We start from the raw sequence: 19,166 nt of genomic DNA, 5'->3' as shown, positions 1-19,166 counted from the left end.
GTTGAAAATGTGAAGAATTTCTTGTGCATTTCACGTATCCGTTATGTTATGACTTCAGCAATAACTCCCACATACCAGTCATTCATGAATGTACAGTTCTCAAGGAGGTGATTTAGGTAGAGTTACGGTGATATATATATATCTTCTGGGTTGCATTTTGTCACCACATCATAGAAAACAAACCTGCTAAAGAATAAAAATCAGGGATCATTTGCATGTTTGGAATCTGCACGGGAGAAACTAATTTCCTTACTTTGACCTTTTGGCCTCTCTGTGATTGACCTCCCACCGGCAGCAGCATGCACACTACCACAGGAAATGCTCCCTGCAGAGAGTGGGCAGCCCGGTCCTAATGCGGGCTGTGACCTTTAACCTGCAGATGTGAATTGATTGGCAGCTGAGCGAGGCAAACAACAATGCTGGTTACTGTGGAAAACAGTAGAGCTGGATGGAGTCAGATGTCACCGACTCTTGTTTCCTTTATAAATGTGTTTCAATTGCTAGATCACCGTAAAAGCCAAAGCTGTGTTGTTGGTTTTAATGTTGTAGTTTGGCTAGCGTTAACCCACTGGCTAACTGGCTAGATTGATACCACTCTCTTGTCTACAGCACGCAAACGCCTCATTTCCACATAACTCTGTGTACGTATGCAAGTCAACCAGAAGTTCATTCATTCTTATGGGAACCTTCGTGATAAATCATTTTAAATTTTCATTTTATTTTTTTTGACAATTAAATCTCAACCCAAGTCCATTGCCTAGCTTTTTCCAGAGCTTTCAACTGTACCACATGGTCTTCCTCAATGGATGGAGTCTTTGTTCAGTTGTCTTTGAGATCGATCTGTTTACATGCGAGTGCAGCTGCTGTTTTGATTTTCATTTCAATCATTCATTTCACTTTTAGGGACCTAAAATCATCCTTAAAATCTGTCCTGTGATGAAGACTGTGTGATATGGTTGAAAGCTCTGAAAAAAGCCAGTAAGTGGACCTGGAGTTGGGATTCTTTTGTTGTGAAACAAAGCCCAAACTGAAGTTTGATGCTTAATTAATGAGTGTTTTTTGAGATTTTAGGTCACTGAATTATTTATTTAGGAACAGTCTGCTCCATATGGTCCGCCCAAGGCCGCCGTGTGGTGCCACTCACATGCTTAAATTTTAAAAACTTAACTTTTTAAAATCTAGCTTTTTTAAAGGTTCCATATCATGCTCATTTTCAGGTTCATACTTGTATTTTGTGTTTCTACTAGAACATGTTTACATGCTGTAATGTTAAAAAAAACTTTATTTTTCCTCATTCTGTCTGCTTGAATATACCTGTATTCACCCTCTGTCTGAAACGCTCCATTTTAGTGCATTTCAATGGAATTGCAATGGAATTGCGTTGCCTGGCAACAGTTTGGGTCCATGTTTACTTCCTGTCAGCTGATGTCATTAACATACACTGCAACCAGGAATAAACTGGGACACATTTAGAATGTTTACATTTACAACCGTGTAATAATCTAAATATTGTATATTTGTGACATCACAAATGGACAGAAATCCTAACAGCTTGTTTCAAACGCACAATTTCTGAATACGGGCTGTGTGTATTTCTCCGTATATTGAGCGTTTTGATAGTTTAACAGTATTTATAAAGCACTTAAACCTGCTTTATAATATAAAAGACATGACAATCTCACTTTTTACAATATGGGACCTTTAAGAATAAGTGGTTTCTAATTCTGAGTAAGTGAATGTATGAACTCAAGTGTATATGTGCTTTGAAAATAAAAGCACTATTTTCTACCAAAGTGGCTGTTAACTGGGATTTAATCTGGGATTTTGGTAACGGCTGACTATACCAAAATACCACATGATGATTTGATGTTTCTGAGAAAGCATTTCTTACACTGCTGAGGCTACAAATTTGTCACCCGCTCGTTCTGTTAGTTTACTCTACAATCAAAACTCTGCATTTTCGAGATGATGGGATGGCTCATTTAATTAGATGTTGCCACTGCTCATCTAAAACCCGAGTTATGAGAAGCTTCTTTTTGCACTCTTCATACCCCATTTGTGGTGAGCTACCCCTCCTGACGAGTTATTCCATCTTGTCATTACGAGTGTCACGACTCATCTCCTCCTCGGAGCGGTTTCGGTGTGTCTTTCACACTTAATCCTGCACTTTGACTCGTCCCTGTGAAGTCTGCCTCGCAGAGTGACAAACACACTCTGATTTGCCTCTGCTGAATCAACACTGCAGGATTCGCAAGCTCTGACGTCGCCTCGACCCCTTTACGTTTTGTTTTCTCAGCTGTGACAATGTGTGCCACCGGTGTGATTGCCCCTGGAAGATATGACAGCGGAAAAGATATGATAGCCGGCGTGAGGCTCAGATGTTCTGCTGGGGAGCACATGTGGGACACAAAAAAAATGGCTGCCACCCTTGATTCCTCTGGTATGTCCACAAGGAGACACCGAAGGTCTCAGAGTGGAATTCCAAACAAGATTGTGTCTGTCTGTCTGTGAAAACAGATTAAAATCATACTGACCAGTGCAGCCAGGAATGTGTTGAACCTTGAGCCTCGAAGGGGGGAAATCCGACAGCTCATCACACCTAACAATAAAAAAAGGCCCTCACAGTGAGTGTTTGAGGACCACCACAGATAAAAGATCACATTCAAGGAGGCATTACAAGACTGGAAACCTTAAAGTGTTACGTTTAGAGCTGTCAATCGATTAAAATAGTTAATCGCACATATTTTATCTGTTCAAAATGTACCTTAAAGGGAGATTTGTCAAGTATTTAATACTCTTATCAACACGGGAGTGGACAAATATGCTGCTTTATGCAAATGTATGTATATATTTATTATTGGAAATCAATTAACAACACAAAACAATGACAGATATTGTCCAGAAACCCTCACAGGTACTGCATTTAGCATAAAACAATATGCTCCAATCATAACATGGTAAACTGCAGCCCAACAGACAACAACAGCTGTCAGTGTGTCAGTGTGCTGACTTGACTATGACTTGCCCCAAACTGCATGTGATTATCATAAAGTGGGCATGTCTGTAAAGGGGAGACTCGTGGGTACCCATAGAACCCATTTACATTCACATATCTGGAGGTCAGAGGTCAAGGGACCCCTTTGAAAATGGACATGACAACTTTGTAGCGTTATTTAACCTCCTTCCTGACAAGCGAGCATGACATGGTTGGTACCAATGGATTCCTTAGGTTGTCTAGGTTCATATGACACAAGTATCTTCACTCAATTAGTGGCGTTAAAACAAATTTGCGTTAATACGTCATCGCGTTAACTTTGACAGCCCTAATTATGTTACTAACATTTTGTTTCTGTAGCAGAAGGTGCAACTTATCTCAGTTGTTCCTAAAGCATGTACTCACTTTTAAAGAGGACCTGTTGTGCTTTTTTCCTTTCCTTTAGTGTGTTATATAGTTTTTTTGTGCACGTAAAAGGTCTGCAAAGTTATAAAGCCCAAAGTCCACGCCAAAGGGAGTTACTCTCCCCCACAGAAACACTACTCCTCTGAAAAGCCTTGATTGAAGTCTCGCCTTTTTGTTCCGTAACGTGGTGATGTCACCACATTTGCATAATACCTGCCTAGCAGATAGTTTGGGCTGGAGCTTAAACAGAGCGTTTCAGGTGCTGCAGCACAGCCGGTATGAGAAAAATAAAGCATTTTTTGAACATTAAAACATGTAAACGTGTTCTAATAGAAACCCAAAACACAAGTATGCACCTGAAAATAAACATAATAGGTCCTCTTTCAGACTAATTTGCAGATAGAAAAGCTAAATTCCTCCTTGGTTTATATTAATAATAAAAGGTATTTAGCAGCATGGGCTCAGTATACTTCCCTTAAATCTTATTCTCAGACAGGGAGCCTCTATGTCCTTTCACAATAGCTAAACTTAACTTAACTTAAAACTTAAACTTGATTACTATAATCATGTACATACAAGTATATACATAAAATCTGACCTCTGCATTTAACCCATCCTAAGCAGTAAGGAGCAGTGAGCGTTCAGTGTCTCACTCAAGGACACTTTGACTGACTATTTGTCCCGGTGTAATTATCCAGTAAGTACTTTATTAATACCCCATATATAAATAATTATACTGTTATTTGTGGTCTGTAATCTAAAACAAAGCCAATTGTTCCCAATCAGTTGAACCAGTGAGAGTTTAAAGTCCATTCAGATCTCAGATTGGGAGCTCAAACTGCATTTATTGGAGGAATTCAGTCACGTATTTGTGTATTAAATTATGTATTATAGGAGTCTTTCTATTGGACTCTATTGGTGACTTTCGGTTTATAACTGTCAAACCAGTCAGTCAGGGTTAATGTTGATGTTAGGAACTGGATGGATAACATCAGGGCTGTTATTTTGGATGATAACTGTTGTTTAGTCATGAGACTTCCTTTGTGTTTTCACTACATTCAAGTCTCATTGGACTGACCGAAGTCCTGGCTCCAGTTGGTCCTCTCCTAGTCTCAACAGCCTCAAAATAATCCATTCACACTTGTTCACTTGTCGTGCAAAGCTTGCACGAATATACAAAAGTTGTTGTTTTGCACTGTTCCTGAATTTGGCAAGAATAAAAGACTATGAAAGGGATGTGATGCAGCATAGACACATGTCTGGAAATAATGCTAAGTATGGCTTTCTGCTGTGTAGCGTATAGAGCAGGGGTCAGCAACCTTTACTATCAGAAGAGCCCTTTTAGGCAAAAATAAAGTCGTAATATTACGAGAATAAAGTCATAACTTTACAAGAAAAAAAGTTATAATATTACAAGAAAAAAAGTTGTAATATTACGAGAATAAAATCTTAACTTTACGAGAAAAGAAGTTGTAATATTACGAGAAAAAAAGTTGTAATATTACGAGAATAAAATCATAACTTTACCAGAAAAAAAGGTCGTAATATTACAAGAATAAAGTCATAACTTTACGAGAAAAAAAGTCGTCATATTACGAGAAAAAAGTCACAACTTTATGAGAAAAAAGTTATAATATTACAAGAAAAAAAGTTGTAATATTACGAGAATAAAATCATAACTTTATGAGAAAAAAGTCATAATACTACGAGAAAAAAGTCAAAACTTTACGAGAAAAAAAGAAAATAACACGTAAAATTAATACTTTATAATATTAGGACTTTATTCTCATAATATTTAAACTTTTTTTCTCATAAACCTATGACTTTATTCTCGTAATATTATGACTTTATTCTCAAAATCTCAGATTTTTTTTTTTCTTCTCAATGTGGCCCTAATACTCAGTTGTACCGTCGTACCATAGACCTACAACAATGATGTCAAAAATGTCAACTAAAAACATTTATACATTTCCATTTTTAAAAATCCACAAGGAGCCACTGGAGAGGAGCTAAAGAACCGCATGTGGCTCCGGAGCCGCAGGTTGCAGACCCCTGGTATGGACGGACATGTTGGACCTAAATAGATGTATAGCTTCCAGAATGTGAGCAATCTGCATTAGCTGGTGTGAGCTGTGAGTCTTTAGCTCAGCTGTTAGCCTCCCAGTGAAGGTTAAGACTCAGATTTAGAGAATGTGATATGAAGACAACAAATGTTCATGTAATACCGTGTGAATATTGTCTTTACAGTGAGTGGTAATCAGAGATGCTAAAGCAACAACTGTTTCAGATGACAGAATGTGGAAGGGAGCAGGTTTGTCTGTTCTGGGCTACTGTAGAAACATGGCGGTGCAACATGGCGGACTCCATTGAAGAGGACCCGCTCCCTGTGTAGATATAAACGGCTCATTCTAAGGCAGGGGTCTGCAACCTGCGGCTCCGGAGCCGCAGGTTGCAGACGCTCTCTGCGGATTTTTAAAAATGGAAATTAACTTTTGGTGATTTTTTTCTCGTAAAATTACAACTTTATTCTCGTAATATTATGACTTTTTTTCTCGTAAAATTACGACTTTATTCTCGTAATATTACGACTTTTTTTCTCCTAAAATTACAACTTTATTCTCGTAATATTACGACTTTTTTTCTCGTAAAATTACAACTTTATTCTCGTAATATTACAACTTTATTCTAGCAAAATTACAACTTTATTCTCGTAATATTACGACTTTTTTTTGTAAAATTACGACTTTATCCTCGTAATATTACAACTTTTTTTCTTGTAAATTTACGACTTTATTCTCGTAATATTACGACTTTTTTCTCGTAAAATTACAACTTTATTCTCGTAATATTACGACTTTTTTCTCATAAAATTACAACTTTTATTCTCGTAATATTACAACTTTATTCTCGTAATATTACGACTTTTTTCTCGTAAAATTACAACTTCATTCTAAAATTCTATTCTATAAATTTACGAGAAAAAAGTCGTAAAATTACGAGAAAAAAATGTATGACTTTATTCTCGAAATCTCAGATTTCTTTATTCCTCAATGCCCTAATACTCCGTCGTAAATTTGCTGGTTTTATGTAGCTTTTAATTTCTTTATTTCATCTGAAAAATTTAAATAAACCTATTTCCCAGCCTACATTAACACAGCAGCGGTCAGTGACATTATCTAAGAGCAGCGGTGATTGGTTGGATGGGGGAGAGAGCTAACTTGTGATTGGTTGGATGGAAGAGGGAGCTAACGGCTGATTGGTTGATGGAGAAGGGAGCTAACCGGTGACTGGTTGATGAGGAAGGGAGCTAACCTGTGATTGGTTGGATGGTTGGATGGAGCCGCGAGCTAACCGGTGATTGGTTGGTTGGTTGGCTGGGTGACAGAGTTAACGGCTGCCAGTCACTCCCAGTCATCCCAGCGGTGGGTTAGTCTGTCTGAGGCAGAAGAGGAGGACGGAATCATTCATTCCTCTGTCTCTGTGGTTCCCCGGAGAGAAACGTGGAGGATGAAGAAGAAGACAAACTGAGAGGAACGAAAACTAATAATCAAACAAGTCAACTTAAACTGAAAAAGGTTCCTTTCTGTGTCTCAGAGGCGTCGCTCCAGAGAAACCGCTCCGCCAGCAGTTACACGTAAGTAGAGAAAACTCTACTTTTCTACAACAATAGAGACATTATTCATCTATGAAACACGTCTTCTCAGCCACACTTAACGAGACTTTCACTACAGTGTTAGTTTAGTTGTGGTATTTTGTGTCCTGGAGCTGCTCTAAAGGGGGAAACTCGTGGCATTGAAGCCGAACAGAGTGATGCTCTGTCCGGCTAGATGCAGCTCAGTATGACCCCCTAATATAATATGAGATCCAGGTTCTGACAGTTAAATCCTCCATTATTACAGTTTTAACTCATATATGTGTCTTTAACATCATTAATAATACTGGCCATGCACATGGTGTAACAAACTTGGTTAATATAAGAACTGTTTTTAAGTTAAGAGTCATTAAAATCCCCAAATATTCAATTTAGCAACACTTTTTCACAGTTGAGAAACTTAAACAACAAACCATGTGCATTGTTACGTTGTTTTTAGTTAAAAAGTTTTATTAAAGATGAAAAAAAACGCATACATTAAACATTAAAACTCTTATTCAGTCTATAAATGGTGAAACATTTCCATTATAATGTCTCCAATATGTTTAGATTACTATCAACAGGACAATTGTTGTGTTTTTGACTTAAAAAAATCAGTTATCAAAGTAGTGATTAAGTTCTAATCAATTAAACGACTAATCATCAGCTCTGATAATAATCAGCATTTGTATGCAAAATCAAACTTAAAAACCTATTCCCTGTCTTTTATTCATCATTCATTTTATTATATCATGATGACCAAAATCTTCTATCACAATATAGTTAATTTCATATCTTGATAATGATATTTATCACGATATAACAAATAAATAGTATATATATGAAGTCATTTCTTCTTGTAAATGACTAGATTAATCGATTAGTTGTCAACTATTAGATTAATTGCCAACTATTTTGATAATCGATTAATCGGTTCGAGTCATTCTGATTCTGATTCCAGCTTCTTAAATGTGAATATTTTCTGGTTTCTTTCCTCCTCTATGACAGTAAACTGAATATCTTTGAGTTGTGGACAAAACAAGACATTTGAGGACGTCATCTTGGGCTTTTGGATCCACAGTTTTCACCATTTTTTGACATTTTATAGACCAAACAACTAATCGATTCATCAATAATGAAAATAATCGTTAGTTGCAGCCCCTAAACGCATATATAAATGGTGAGAAAGGTCCATTATAATGTCTCCAAAGCTCAACATAATGTTTCCAAAAGCCTTGTTTTGTCTTGAAAAGACAAATATGTTTAGTTTACTATCAAATAAGACAAAGAAAACAACAAATCATCACAATTTAGAAGCTGGAATTAGATATTGTGTCGTATTTTTCTTGAAAAATGACTCAAATTAATCTACTAATCAATTAATTCTCTCAGCGCTCCATACAACCAGCTGATTAGACTGTTGTCAGGCTATTAAATAAGCGTTATTGGAAGCACCATAGATGTGGATGAATAGCTACAACCAAGTTTAATTTTCCACAATATGAAAAGCATCACTGACCCCAAACACCTGATCTTGGATCTGTTCCACATATTGAAGGTCTAAGGTTGCCCTGCTTTTGTGACTTCAAGAGGAAGTGTGTCGGAGGTTTTGACAAAGTGCGGCACAGATTCTTGTCTTGTGTTTCAACAGTAAACCTGAGAACTGGTCCCACCTGTAGACCAGTGTGTTTGTGTGTGTGTGGAAGAGAAAGGAGTCCTGCGGGCAGAGACCTTTATTTAATATCTTTGGACCACAGAGTCAGGAACATGTGTTATGTATTTTTGCATAAAGAAAACCCAAACTTTGCTTCTTTCCCCCCAACAAGCTGTGTTTCTTTTTCCACGTGTGATGCTCTTTATTGCAACAGTGTTCATGAGGGATGTTTTGTTCCAAACCTCAGTCACTGATTCACTGTGGTCGGAAAGATCACAGCAATATGAACTGTCTTTTTCCACGTGGAGTTTTCTTTCTCTGCTACTAGATTAACCCTCTGGAGACCCACAATAGACCTGTTTTTAGGGGGGTACAGGGGGTCTTTAGGGGGAGATAGCAGGACAACAGTAAATGTCACATAGAAGTGGTGTACATCATCTGAAAGCTGGGAACCTGAAGATTAATTTGAGATCCACCTGAACACTGTCAAGTTGTTCTAGTCAAAATAAATTATGAAAGTGTATAAGGGTTTAGAACATTATGATAGAAATATATGATGGTCATCCCCATGCTCTATTATGTCTCATAAGTTGTTGCAGCAATTTTTGCGTTGATACCATTTGTTACACAGATTTGATTCTAAATTTAACCATTTTTTACCACTTGAGAATTAATATAAATGATCAATAATCCCTCCAAAATACCACATTAAGACACCAAGACCTTGAGGAACACCATAGAAAAAGCCATGCTGAGATTTCTGCAAGAATTGCAAGCACGTCTGTTCTGGAAACTGCTCAGAAACCCCCTTATTGTCAATCTAGCTAGGAAGCCATCCATCTTCTGAATGCTCTAGGTCTCTAGTTTGTGTCTGTGAAGTTTCATGAGGCTGTGACTATCCTAGAGGTCACCACAGGTCATTTTATATAGTGACGTCAAATTTTACTACAACGAATTGGCTACTATGAGGACTAACATCATCACACATGAATACAGTTGGACTCATTGGATCCACAAGAGTCTCAGCTTTATAGTGATACCCAATTTATGTTATTCCAAGACTGTTTAGGGACCCCAGTATGCAGAAATATAAAAAATATGTCATTTAGAATAGGCGGAAATATCCCATTCTTTCAAAAAAACTTGTGGGTACCCATAGAACCCATTTTCATTCACATATCTTGAGGTCATAGGTCAAGGGACCCCTTTTAAAATGACCATGCAAGTTATTCCTCGCCAAAATTTAGTGTAAGTTTGGAGCGTTATTTAGCCTCCTTGCCAGCAAGCTAGCATGACACCAATGGTTGGTACCAATGGGTTCCTTATGTTTTCTAGTTTCACATATCTTCACTCTAACACTATAGCTTTTATAGTTTTTAATCATAAATTCAACATGTTAAGTTGTTCAGCGTATTGTTGTCACTTTATTACCAGCTGCAGCGGTGCAGCCACTGTGTGGTCTCGGTCCTGACTCCATATTCTGTAATTAGCTTGAGCCATTTCTTTGTAATTTGTTCTTTCTTTTAAAGAGCACGCAACTGAGCTTCAGATGTTTAATGACGCTTAGGTCATCACTGAATGGCATTAAAGATGGCGGTTTGTTGTCCGAGGTTGCCAGTGGTTGGAGTGCCAGTGCACGTGGTCCCTCAGGGCTCCGTGTTTGGACCATTAAACAACAAAAAAAAGCCTTCAATCGTTACGACCCTCCGTTTAAGCCACAAGAAAAGCTAAATAATACATGCGTCTCTGTCTGTTGGCAGCGTGGCAGCGCAGATGCTTTGGAAAACTCTTTTATGTTTGTTTTTTTAACAGAAACTTTCAAAGAAAATATAATATGACCAGCCTCTGTTTCGCCCGGTGCAGATGATGGTGATACTTTCAGTGCACGTTAAAAAACCAAACTGCTATGTCGTTCATGCCGACCACATCATCTGCCCTTCGTGCTTTTCTTGAACTTTGATGGCTTTTGTCATTAATCCAGGATGCTGGCTGCAGTTTATGGGACTGGGTCAGTATATGTCTCCTCCCTTCAGTGGAGGAATTCATTTACATCTCCGTGCATTTGGATCCTAAATAAACACTTTTATGAGCATAAATTTCCCCGCTGATGGAAATCAGACCTGGGCACTATCAGTGTGAGTTTGAAACTAAAGCCATAGCCGTGGTGTCACTATGACCAGAGTGTGAAATCCTCTAATTGAACGGCTGCTCCGGGGTCAGAGGTTAAATCAGATGACTCCGGCCGGCTTGGACCAACATCTGGAATACAGTTTGTTAAAGCCCTGCTGTGGATATCCTCCAGTGTAGATGGTCCCTGATAACGAGGCTGCTTTATATGCCTCGTATTTCCTCAGTTGCACTTGTACATCGAGTTACAATATTCAGCACTTTTTTAGGGTCATAATTCCACCCCCACAGTATTCTTTTATGCGGTTAATAAAACTTTCAACGGGAGAGTCTAGGAAGTGCTCAAATGAAAGCAACACAACACAGAATTTTTTTTATTAAAATACGCGACTTGTTGCCCTGAAGATTGTTTATTTGGCCGTAAAATTGACGTAATGCAAGGAAGACGGTCTTAAAGATTCAGACAAATCTTAACTGGGTCACATTACGTTATAGGGTTTTCCGTTCCAGGCTTCTAAAAGGAGTGAATTAAAAGCAGCCTTGTGTCCGAGTTTGTTCGGAGATGGTCTGTTAGTGGAAAAACTCTGTGTCACAGTCGGCACAGACAGAGGAGGAGAAGGGCGTCCAACAGGCTTTTGTTCTAGGACATTTTCCACTGTTTTATGTCTGAGGGCGGTCACTTTTAATGAAATCAAGTTTGAACTAATTCAAACTAACGTAATTCACTTGAATTTATTTTAATGCAACATGTGAAGCCAGAAATAACGTAAGCTGCAGAATTGTTACTCTGGGTTGCACGCTAACGTTAATATTATCCTTATCCTAGGCAGGGTGTAATAAAACCACCTACTTAGTCACTTAGGTTTAGAAAAAATGTCACGGTTGGCCTTAAAATAAGTATGTAAACTAAGTAAAAGACGTACAGAAACAACATGATACATCACATAAGGACGGGAAACACGCCAATAACGTAACTTTTAAAACACCGGGTCTCTATCATCGATCTCCTGGTTGAAAGTTGTGTGTTTGTTGGACCCATCCATCTCCCCACCCGCCACTATAAGCGGTCTCTCACTTTTCATTCCACGTCACTAGCTCCGATCGTAGCATATTCATGCAGATGCATTTACATTGCAGTCAGTACAGACTACATAGCGTACAAATGACACACCTAAAAGCAAGAACGGTATTCTTATTGCACGCTTCTTCGTCGTTTAGTCGACTAATCGGTCGGTTTGGTCTTAGTCGACGAAGATTTCTTTAGTCGATTAGTCGTTTTTTAAGCTTTTTTTTCATGCTGAATGACTTCTTTCCAAGAGACTTATGAGCACATCTCTGGTAAACACCAGATTTAAAGTGGTGCTTTTGTGTGATTCTTTGTGGAGAAACTCAGTTTCACAGATCTGTCGGTTAAATCAACTAATCGATTAGTCAACTAAGAAGTTCTTTGTTCGAGGACGGTCCTACAAACTATACGTCACGTCCTTGTGAAACGTGATCAGCAGCGTTTACATGATGAACTTCTGAAACACTGATTTAACTCTCCCAACCCTCCATAGCTCTTTGAATGATAGTAAACTTTAACCCTCTTCGTGCCCCCCTCCCCTCCATGCTACACAAGCCAGTCATGCACACTGATTAGATTAGGCAGCGCTGGAGCTAATCACCCTTCTTCTCTCTCTGACTCTCTCCCCGTCCTCTGGGCCTCCCCGTGGCCCCCGGAGATGAGCCTCTCCTGGGGGGGGTACATCGACCTCCAGCGGCTCTACAGCCTGCTGTTTACTGGGAACCCAGCAGGGTGGGGTCCTCATAATAACAAAGCCCTCTCCCTTACACTCGTCCCCTCTGTCTATTCAAGGTTGGCCTGTGTGGAGGACAGAAAGAAAGAGACATCCAGAGAATGACTTGTGGAGGGCAGCGAGGGTGGGGGGGGCAGGACCCTCCTGTCGGGTGAAATGAGGAGGAAGAATCTGCAGTGTTCCTTTGTGGCGAGCTGGGGGTCAGTCTCAGGGGAATGCACGGCAGACGGACGCTGGTTTTGCAGCTGCATGGCCTCCAGCACTTTATCTGGTCCCAGAGCAGCTGCAGGCTCATTAAACGCTGCTGCTTGTCTTCAGTTTATGTCTCTTTGTCAGCGGCGCATCTCCTGTTTTCCTCCTGTCTTCCTTTAACCGGCTTATGTTGGATCAGACATGTTTGAATATAATATAATCTGGAGCTGGAGTCACTCTGGGATCTCTCAGCTGTATGCTAATCACGAAAGGTTACGACCCGCCACAATAGGCAGTCTATGTGTAACGTGCGATAAGATGGTATCATATGTTCAGTTTGGCGTAGGTCATGGAACCAGATTACACGAGATTGTACATTGTGCTTGTGTCACAGCTGAACGTCATGGTTTGCTTTCATGTTCCAGTTGGTTTATATAAGAGAAAGAAAACAAAGACTACAAAGAGATGAAGTCTATGAATTTATTACCTATTCAAAGTTTCAAACAACAATTATTTTTATTATCAAATTATTTTTTTTTCCAATTAACTGAATAGCTTGACATGTTGGGAAAAGTTCTTTAGAGCTGCAACGATTTAATCAATTAATCGATTAGTTGTTAACTATTAAATTAATAACCAACTATTTTGATTAATCGATCAGTAGTTCGGTCTATAAAATGTCTCAAAATGTCGATCAGTGTTTCCCAAAGCCCAAGATGACGTCCTCAAATGTCTTGTTTTGTCCACAACTCAAAGATATTCAGTTTACTGTCATAGAGGAGTAAAGAAACCAGAAAATATTCACATTTAAGAAGCTGCAATCAGAATCAAAATGACTCATACCGGTTAATAAAATAGATGGCGATTAATCTAATAGTTGAGAACTAATCAATTTATCAATTAATTGTTGCAGATCTAGTCATTTTATATGAAAGAAAATACAAAATAATAGCTAATTCCTGCTTCTAAATTGGGATAATTTGTTTGCTTTCTTTGTCTTATTTGATAGTAAACTAAATATATTTGGCTTTTGGACTGTTGGTCAGACAAAACGAGGCTTTTGGAAACAATATCTTGAGGTTTGGAGACGTAATAATGGAGCTTTCTCACCATAATGGGAGGTTTGTGGGAAATTCTGATCAAGTTACTGTAGTTTCATTTTGAATCTAGCTCTAAAAAAAGTCCTCTTGTCATACTGGTCAAGCTATCCAACGGAGTCGTTTCGCTTTCATTCACTTTTACAGTAAATTCTCTGTGTTTGGGTCCTGGTTTCACACCAGCACCATGGAAACCCTATTTTGGTTTGGCCTGGCAGGCGGTCACCGGTCATTACCACCGCTGGTAGCCAGAGAGCTCAGCAGCAGGACCAACGGCTATAACGCTCTCTCTGTCTCTCTCTGCATCCTGCCTTGGCAGACTTAGTTTTAATAGAGGTGACTCATGCTAAATATAAAGCAGGTCACTGGTTTGACCTAATCCTGCTCACATTACTAACTGTATTCACAGTAGTTGACCGTTTGCCCCCGTTAGTAACGGTTTCCTGTCAGGCTTTCCCTTCTCCCACAGCATGACGTTTCTGTTAATGTTGATTTACCGCATGAATTTATTAGTAATTTCAGAGAAAATGGGTCCTTGATTGCAGACAAAAGCAGGTTCTGTCATTTCAAGCCGGCAAACATTGGTTTTGCCCGGTGAAATGAGCTAATGGGCTTTCTTTAACCTATAACTCTACATACAAATGTAGGTTGGTTAGTTAATGAAACGCTCCTTGGTCCTGGAAGTAAAGCACTTACTTTTGTATGCCGTTAGCTAGTTAGCAGGAAATGCTAACGTAAAATCTTTTGGGGGTTTAGCCTAGGCTAAATCTTTTGAGGGTTTAGCTTGAAACTTTTGGGGGTTTAGATTAAAACTTTTGGGGGTTTAGTGTTAAACTTTTGGGGGTTTAGTGTTAAACTTTTGGGGGTTTAGTTTAAAACTTTTGGGGGTTTAGCGTTAAACTTTTGGGGGTTTAGTTTAAAACTTTTGGGGGGTTTAGCGTTAAACTTTTGGGGGTTTAGTTAAAAACTTTTGGGGGGTTAGTGTAAAACCTTTGGGGGTTTAGTGTTAAACTTTTGGGGGTTTAGTTTAAAACTTTTGGGGGTTTAGTGTTAAACTTTTGGGGGTTTAGTTTAAAACTTTTGGGGGTTTAGTGTAAAACTTTTGGGGGTTTAGCGTAAACCCTTTGAGGGTTTAGTGTAAACCTTTTTGTGTTAAATTTAGTGTAAAACCATGGGAGCTTCTGACTGAACGTCTCCACTAATCTTCACTAGATCTGCCTAATGGTCTGTGCAGCTGTGAATTGATATGTAGTGTGCGGGCTCTCCAGGTGAGGGTGACCACTTCTCTAGACTGGGATAATGTTACAGCACCTGTGGGACCACACAGTCACAAGCACCAACAAATGCTAACCTGTCTTCAGATTTTCCCCCAATGTCTCATCGGTAAATGAAGATATTCAGTCAGGTTTGATTCTTTAAACAAGATTAAACAATACACCCCAAAGCTGCAGCCATTGTAACAAGCTGATAGGAACAGGCCTAACTGAATTTAACCGGTATTTGCCAGGCTAGTTTTCCAGCCACAGGCTTGTCAACAGATGCATCCTGTTTGATTCAATCTCAGGTATGATCCGCACCGACATGGCTCCGGTTAAATAAACACAGTTTCAGGTTCAGCTCAGAGTCAACTCTCCCTCCTGCGTTGAACTCTTTTACTGTCTGAATTTTGCCAGAAAAGCATCTTTGCATCAATATTTCACTGCAGTTGTGATGCTCCTGTTTCATACTGTATGTCTTTCTAAGTAATATGAATGTATAAAACTTTTGCAGGTTTAGCGTAAATCTTTTGGGGGTTTAGCGTAAAACATTTTGGGGGTTTAGGGTAAAACCTTTGGGGGTTTAGCATAAAACTTGGGGGTTTAGTGTAAATCTTTTGGGGGTTTAGCATAAAACTTGGGGGTTTAGGGTAAAACTTTGGGGGTTTAGTGTAAAACTTGGGGGTTTAGGGTAAAACTTTGGGGGGTTTAGCATAAAACTTGGGGGTTTAGGGTAAAACTTGGGGGTTTAGGGTAAAACTTTGGGGGGTTTAGCATAAAACTTGGGGGTTTAGTGTAAAACTTGGGGGTTTAGGGTAAAACTTTGGGGGGTTTAGCATAAAACTTGGGGGTTTAGTGTAAAACTTGGGGGGTTAGCGTACAACTTTTGCGGGTTTAGCTTAAATCTTTCGGGGGGTTAACGTAAATCTTTTGCAGGTTTAGTGTAAATCTTTTGGGGGTTTAGTGTAAATCTTTGGGGGTTTAGTGTAAGTCATATATCATCATATTACGGTTGCCTAACGGTCTCTGTTTGGTTGACCTTTTGCTCTGACTGGTCCTAAGCCTTCATAAAATGTGCATACTTGCAGAGAATGAGGCATTTCTTTGTTTGCTGTTGTCATTTGGGTCGGCCCTCAGCAGCTAAGTGGTGTTTGCACATTTGAAGACGGCGGGGAGGATCACGCTGCGTGGAGAAGGGAGAGTAAACACAGTGAATCACAGAGGGCAGTAATAACAGTGTAAGGAGACAGAGAGCAGGCGTAAAGGGAAAACAAGTTTCAGAGAGGAAAAAGAGAAAGGAGAGCAAAGGTTAGAGAATAAATGACAGAGAGAGAAAGAGAAGGTAAAGCTTTTGTTTCACAATTAACTGGAGCGTCTCTAGGTCAGACATCCATGATCCATCTCCCAGGGGCCGGCGTCTGGAGCTGCCTTTGTACCCTCTTCCTCCCCCTCTCCTTCTCCTTCTTCTTCTTCAATCCTTCCCTTCCCTTTGACATTCCCGCTGCCCCAGAGGTCATTCACTCTGAGGGGAACTACTTTTCTAAAAGCTTCCAGTAATTTGCGTTGGAGATTTATTTAGTATATTATGGTCCCATTTAGAGTCAAATAGACAATAAAGCAGGGGATGCTTCAGGGCGTGGCTACCTTGTGATTGACAGGCCACTACCACGGGGTCGTGACTAGAAGGTAACACGCAAACTGCGAAACTCTCGCAAGATGGTTGAGGTTAGTCATTGACGTTGAATGATTACGGTTAGGATAGGTCGTTGGGCAGCGAGTCTGGCAAGAGTTTTTTGCAAGTTCGGTTGTACTTAGCTCCACCCTCTCGTTTCACTTCTGGTTGCAAAAAAACAAGATGGCGATGGCCAAAATGACAAACTCAAGGCTTCAAAACCGTAGTCCAGAAAACCAATGGATGACGTCACAATGACTATGTGCACTTTGACTATGGTTAAGACAACTGCCCGTGACTTTATGTGCGACTGTCTTATTTTGTGTTTTAGTTTGGCTGATCACACAATACAGGTGTTCATTAGGGGTGCGCCAACCCAACGTTTTTTCTCCCGATACCAATTATCAAAACCTCAAGCTCTCTTTTTCCCAAATTTAAACACCTGCAGTTAGTTTAAGCCAACAAAACCACTCATGGTTGGGCTTAAAACAAGTACGTAAACTAAGTAAATATGTACAGAAACAAGGTAACATAAGTACGTAAAACTGATCTCAAACACCACTAAAAATCACGTGAAAAACGTAACACCAGTCTCCTGTGTTTGTTGGACCCATCCACCTAACCCACTCACCCTCCATAAGCAGTCTTAGCAAGAAAGGTGTTCTTATTGCACGCTAAATTCCTTGCGAATTATCGTGGCATTCATACACCTTTTCGTGCAAATGGGCTGCACTTTTCAATGCTGTGAACAACACAAAACATATTCTGTTTACCTCTATTGTATTGTGGTGGAGGCAGAAATCTCAGGGATGTTTATATTTGTGTTTTGGGTGAACAGACCTTTTAAAAAGAACATCTGAAAATGCAGTGTGTGGACGCCTAAACAGCATTTTAAGTGTCAACGTAGCTCAATTCGGGCAGTTTAATGGCCGGCGTGCACTTCCCAGATGATGTAAACACTTATCCTCTTCTCAGGCTGGTTAGGCACATTATAGCAGCCGTTATAGCCGTTAGATTCCTGGAGGCCAACAGCCTGTGACACTGAGTGGGACTCTTTATCACTGTGGGTTCAGAGGCTAGACAGGAAAGATGATGCCTCTAAAGGACAATTATAGACATGATAACACAATTTGGCGAGGCTGCAGCACATAATGCAGTCCTGAAAGGCGGGTAATGAGTGTGTGTGTGTGTGTGCATGTGTGTGTGAACTCACGTGAAACCCCTTTGCCCATTATGTCTGTCATCATGTCTGGTAGAAACCTGGCTCTTATCCAATCCAGAGAAATTACCCTCCTCTCCACATTAAAGAGCACTTAATACACCTGTCTGTTATCATACAGAGATGACTTCACCACATCTGAACAAAGCAAACGTAAATAAAGTTCATAATCTCCTCTTCCTCTTTGATTCCATATCTTGTTTTATAATCTTAAAAGCAGTTTATTTCTAATATGATTTATAAACCAGCCTCGCTGAATGATGCAGCTGCAGCCATCTGTTGTGTTCAACGTTGAGCTAACAGACTAATCACTGCGAGGTGATGTCATCTCTGTGTGCTGCGTGCGGTCTGTGGTTTACAGGCAACACACACACACATGTATGTACGTATATGCATGCATGTAGACACACACATATGAGAGGAAATTGGATAGAGTGTGGATAATCATTGCATTAGTGCAGAGGGTGTAATCAGCGTACGCCGGAGGGAGTAAAACACACCTTGTGTTTTCACTTTACAGGCCGAGTGCTTTTGTAACGGCTTGTGCTGCAGTGTTAAGTGTTTCTGTGTGGAGGTGGAAAGGGGTGTGTGCTTGTGTCAAAGGGAATTAAAGCGCTGACTGAGGAGATGGAGCTGGACGTTAGTGGGGTGATGTCATCGAGAAAGGGCCGTAATGTCACTGAGGATCGATTTTTATGTACGGATAATTATATTAAAGGGTGGGTCCATTATTCTTGTTTAGTTTTTTAGGTTTTTATATCATTCTGCAGCTTCCCAGTGGGGTTCTCTATGTATGCAAATCCAAACAGTCATATTTTGGTCAAAGTACGTATGTTTTAGTGTCAAAATGCTATTGCATCAATTGGTTCGTTTGTTTGCATGGTAGACCAGCAACTCCTGTGTTCTGAGAGGTAAAACTACTGTTATTACCGCTATAACGGCTGTTATAGACTTTGTGCTACTGGGTTAAACTTTGTGCTGGTGGGTTAGACTTTGTGCTACTGGGTTAGACTTTGTGCTACTGGGTTAAACTTGGTGCTACTGGGTTAGACTTTGTGCTACTGGGTTAGACTTTGTGCTGGTGGGTTAGACTTTGTGCTACTGGGTTGGACTTTTTGC

General features: G+C 39.7%; 1 protein-coding gene across 1 annotated transcript in view; it reads left to right on the top strand.

Moving 5' to 3' along the window:
* The first annotated feature begins 6,785 nt into the window (after nt 1-6,785).
* lhfpl2a (LHFPL tetraspan subfamily member 2a) overlaps nt 6,786-19,166 on the top strand; it is a 44,793-nt gene continuing 32,412 nt past the window's right edge. The window contains exon 1 of the mRNA XM_037753356.1: nt 6,786-7,034. The gene's annotated coding sequence lies outside the window, so the exon portion shown is untranslated. The remainder of the gene's footprint in view (nt 7,035-19,166) is intronic.

Source organism: Sebastes umbrosus, chromosome 19 (assembly GCF_015220745.1).
Source record: "Sebastes umbrosus isolate fSebUmb1 chromosome 19, fSebUmb1.pri, whole genome shotgun sequence".
Lineage (NCBI taxonomy): Eukaryota > Metazoa > Chordata > Actinopteri > Perciformes > Sebastidae > Sebastes > Sebastes umbrosus.
This window is presented reverse-complemented; position numbering and strand designations above follow the sequence as displayed.